The following is a 5,581-nucleotide window of genomic DNA, read 5'->3' as shown; positions in this document are numbered from 1 at the left end:
AACACTTGTCAACAGGTACTTGGCATTATAAGTCACATAATCATGCAATCTAGGTGGAGGGTTTCTTGGTCGTGGAGGATTACCACGAGCTTGACTGGCAGGTTGTGGAGTTGATGCCATCATTGAGGGAATGGTATCATTTGAACTAGACGGATTTTCACGTGCCAAAGATGTTTCCTGCTCATCAAGTTCCTTATGAACAATAAGAGTTACTTGGCTTGGAAGAGGTTTAAGACATCATACTTAATAGTACCCAAGTTAGGTACATTCTTGTGAAACATAAAAGCCCTACTTTTCTCAAGAAGGTCCCTATTTTTTCTTTCATCAATCCCATTTTGTTAGGGTGTTCCAACACAACTTGTTTGATGTAGTATACCTTGTGTGCTCAAATAGCATGGCATCTTATTGGACATATATTCAGTGTTGTTATCTAATCTTAAGATATGAATTTTTGACGAAAATTGAGTAGTGACAAGTTTGTGAAAATCTTGGAAAACATCCATAACTTCACTTTTAAATTTCAAAAGGTACAACCAAGTGATCCTTGTGAAATCATCCACAAAGGTTACAAAATATTTGTATCCATCAAAGGACTCTAAAACTGGCCCCCAAATATTAGAATGCACAATTTCAAAGGGATTACTAGCCCTAGACATTTGAGAAGAAAATGGTAACCTAGCAAACTTAGACAAGTGACAAACATCACATTGGTTTACATTCTTGCATAGTTTTGGAAACAATGAGGTCAAGACCTTGTCAAAGGGGTGTGCTAAACGTTGGTGCAACAAAATTTGTTCTTGAGCTTGGCTTGTACTGACTTGAAAAGCTTTGGGTACTTGGATTTCTGTGGACACATAATAGAGACCATTTAAATAAAAACCTTCACCAATCTTCTTCTTGGTGACTAAATCCTGAAACACGACATTGCAGGGAGAAAAAATGGCAAGACATTTCAGTGAGTTTGTGGGTTGTCCAACAGATAAAAGTTGGAAAGGAAATGACTCAACATAGAGAACATTTGACTCAACATTGTTGGATATCTAGTTTATTTTCCCTTTTCCTAGAATTGAAGCCCTTTTGCCATTGGCAACAGACACATGAGAGGGTGTGAATATTGTTTCAAAATTATGTAGGTTTGTGACCTTATTCTTCATGTGATCAGAAGCACCTGAATCTACAATCCAATAATCATGTGCACTACTAACTAAGAAAGTTGTTGAAAAATATTTCATAATACCTGGGATATCTTTGAAAGCAATGTTCTTATTTTCAGCTAGAAACCCTGCAAAATGCCTAAGTAGAGCTGTCTGATTTAAGGAACCTTCTTCACCATCTCTGACCCCTTGTTTCTTGTGAAGGAAGGCTGCAAACTCATTGATTAGAGTTACAAGATTGGCAGTGAATTTGGACATCTCATTCAGGGTGACAAAAGCTGTGAGATCAAAGGCTGCGAGATTAGCTTTGTGAGGTGAGCCATACGTAGCCTTCGAGGGAGCCTTGTGATCTCTCAAGAATTTAGGCTTTAATTCTGGATGAAGAATCCAGCACCTATCTCTTAAGTGACCACTATTATTACAATAGCTGCACTTCAAATCCCCTCGCTTTCCTTTTGTAACTTCTTTCCTCAATAGACTTATAATTGGAAGCATAAGCCCTAGTTTCAGGTAGGTTAGTTTTCACCTCCATGTTCATCACCTTTCTATGAACTTCCTCCATTTGAATAGTAGCACAGATGCTTGAAAAAGAAAGAAGGTCAGCGTTCATGAGAATGTGACTTCAAAGATCCTCAAAATCTGAACTTAAGCTTGCCAATAGTTGGAATATTTTGTCTTTCTCGACTCGTTTTAGCAATACTTCAGTGTCGGTGGTGTGAGGGCAATAAACATTGAGCTCATTCCACATCGTTGTCAGCATTCCAAGGTGTTGTACAAATGATTTCCCCTCCTGTGGCCACCCAGCAATGTCTTTCTTGAGTTGAAAAACTCGAGCAGCATTATTCTGGTTTCCATACATCTCTTTAAGATTTTACCAAAGATGCATGGAAGATTCGGCATAACTGAAGATCTCAGCAATCTTTCGTTCCATAGAGTTAAGCAACCATGACATAACAAGCTGATCTTTACATAGCCATGCGTCATACGTTGGTGACTCGACTTCAGGAATAGGAGGGACATAGCCGAGTTTTGATAGTCCTCCCAGAGCAAGTGTCACAACCCTTTCCCATGGAAGATAATTAAATTTATTTAATAACACTGAACTCAAACATTGGTTTGGGTTTACATCAACGTCGGACAAGATGGTAGACGGAGAAGCATGGGAGCTTTTTGCCTCTAGATTAACTGGGCCCTCTTTAGCCATTGTAGAAGGTTGAGAAAGAGTTCAACAAACAAAGATATACAGAGACAAGCCTGTTAAGGTTACTGCTCTGATACCATGTTGTAATTTGAAGGTTTTCTATATATTATGAATTGTAAGATGCACAAGAGACAAGGTTACACTATATAGGCAAGGTAGAAGACATAACCTTCTGACCTCTCATAACACACGCCTAAAACTAATTTACAACTAAGAGAGATCCCTTGAATTAAGGACACAAGTAATCCCTTGAATTAAGGACACAAGTCAGATATCCCTTGAATTAAGGACACAAGACAACTGATGTAAACAGCCAACCTACTTACACTCATCTTCCAATACTCGCTAAATGCGAATTTGAACCACAGTATTATGGCAAGTCCATTGTAAGGCTTAGCCCATTCTCCCACCTTTTAGTGTGGATACTATTATTTCTTAAAAAAAAAATAGTATGGTTTTTCGGTTAAATCAATTACAACTTATATTGTTTATTTCTTTTCGTACTTGTTGTATTTTAACCTGAAAATTGCAAACAATTTCATTATTGTTTTCATCTGATTGCTGGAGATTTAAGGAAGGCATATCAAATACCATCTTAGACTAAAGGATACAGTACATAATCTAATTCATTCATTTAAGTGAATTGAACATAAAATATCTCACTTACAAGTATTGGAATACCACTAGACTATAATACTAGTGGCAAGTGACATAAAAAAACAAACGCTTTGTTACATGTATCAAAGGCGTCAAACGTGCATATAAGTAGCCAAGTATTTTTGTCATTTAATGCTAAAGTCTAGTGGTATTCTGCTTCACTCGTAAGTGAGAAGTGTTAGATTTAAATTTCTTCAATGTCAAGTTAGATACCAATTTATTTTGAAGAAATTAGGTTCCGTGCCCTTCTTTTTCTATTTCATTTATTAAAACCTTATTCATTTTCAAATTTTTATCAAGGTTCTTTGGTCTTTTTACTTAAATATTTACATGTCAACCTATTTAAATTTTATAATTAAAAATTATTTAATCATTTCTAAGTATATTCATTTACGGTTAGAAACTTTACATTTGGTATTTGTATTTTTTACTAAATTTTAGATCATATATTTTTATTATTAATTTCTACCCATTTTTTAATTTGCAACCATTTTTTTAGTACGTACCTTATTTTCTTTTTATTTTTATTTGTACCTACGTATTTAATTTCTTTTTGTCATTTGCTACTAATGCAATCACCTCTCACGAGATTGAAGCTCAGCCAAAATTTACCTCATAAGTCATAACTTTAAACTTTTACTTGTACCCATAGTTTTTTTTAATCTTTTATCTGTATTCATAATTTATTTTTAATTAACACATTCATATATTAATAATGTATTCATTTTTAATAAAAATATATATCACTTTGTTATATGTAAAATGTATCCATTTTTCACTGTAAATTATGTTCACTTCTTTTAACAACAATGTACTCATATTTATGGGCTTATTTATAGATACACCCACTGAAAATCAATATATATCTCACTTTGCCCCTATAACTCAAAAATCACCATTTTACTTCCTGAAACTCAATAGTGTTACACTTTACAATGTTTCTATTTCTTCAGTCAAATCCACCCCATTTGTTCTAACTTTGTCTTCTGAAACTCGATTTTGATAATACTTTACCCTTAAAATTTAAAAGTCGTCATTTTACTCCATGGACAACCCCAAATTAGAAATTGGACAGCTCTTGATCAATAAGCTAACGGGAGACTTCTTGAACCAGTGAAGTGGTAGGGCTATTATGACACAATTTATATTGTTTGTTGTGCTTGGTGAATTCCATAGTAAGTAGTTGGAACCAAAGCCATTGAACCCCTATCACAATTTCCAGACTGTGGATAGCCATTGAACCCCTAACACAATATCACAGCCATCTAAGAGTAAGGAATATAAATCAACATCATAATTGTAACCTCCCACATTTAATCCCATAGCCTTGCAGCCAGAGCTCTTCACTTTTTCTCCATCAGCTATCATAACCTCAAAAGGTTTTGTAACATGTGCTTGGTGTCCCCATTACTTCAACAACTTAGAATCTATGAAATTATGAGTGCTACCTGAGTCCAGAAGAATAGTAACATATTGATCTTGCACTTTCATGTTGTGAACTATTTAACTAGCTGTGGTGCCACAAAAAACACACTCACTAAGTTGCATATGGTGCAACTCAGGTTGGAACTCCTCAGATTCATCACAATTGTCATCAACATCTAACATTAACAACTGCTTAAGCCCACACGTATGACCCATAGTCCACTTATCAAGACAAAACTAGCATTCACCTCTCTACATCTTTTTCTGGATCTCCTCCGAAGATAATTTCTTGATACCCAACTTACCATGCCTTGGTATTGAGTGTAATGGGGGTGTGGTCAACAAGGATGGATGTTTAGTAGGTTGAAAAGGTTTGGGTGGCAACGTTTTCATCTCAATGAGTTCAACATCAAGCTGCAGAACAATGGATATTGCCTCATGGATAGATAGTGACATGTTTTAACAGCTTAGCATCAAATTTTAATTCCTTTCGCAATCCATCTAAGAAGCAGCTCTTGAGAAAAATATGACCTAAATCACTAGTACGATTAGCCAGACGGTGAAATTCAATGATATAATCCTTGACAGTACCTGTATGTTGTAGTTTGAAGAGAGATTCAGCACTATCCTCAAATTCCAATGGCCCAAATTCTCTGCACAGAGCCTTGGTGAAATCATCCCAATGTGAAGTTGAACGGGTACAATCCATCCATCGAAACCACTATAAAACTCTCATTCTAAGTGAAATGAAACAGCGAGCACATGCTGAGAGTGAAAATTATGATAAAATGCAAAGAACTGCTCGGCTTCAAAGATCCAAGCTAAAGGGTCATCATCCTCAACGAATCGAGGGACCTCAATTCGAGGAAACCACTGCGAACGAGAAGTTTGGCCACCAGATGCAAAGATCAGACTATAAGGTGGTTGGATTTGCTCGACAACTTGAGGATTTAGGATTCCAGAAACAATAAAAGCAGAAGGACCTTCCCCGGTACCTCCAAACTACAATTCACAGCGAAGTTGCTCGAAGTAGAGTAGAAGTTTATGATTGAAGGTGTTGGAAACTGCATAATTGATTTTGGAGTCGAGGTTTGCCATGGAAGATTCAAGGGAAGCTACGTGATCGTCCATTACTGAGAGTTTA

The sequence above is a fragment of the Malus domestica genome, chromosome 08 (genome assembly GCF_042453785.1).
Source record: "Malus domestica chromosome 08, GDT2T_hap1".
In the NCBI taxonomy this organism is placed as follows: Eukaryota; Viridiplantae; Streptophyta; class Magnoliopsida; order Rosales; family Rosaceae; genus Malus; species Malus domestica.
Note: the sequence above shows the minus strand (reverse complement) of the source record.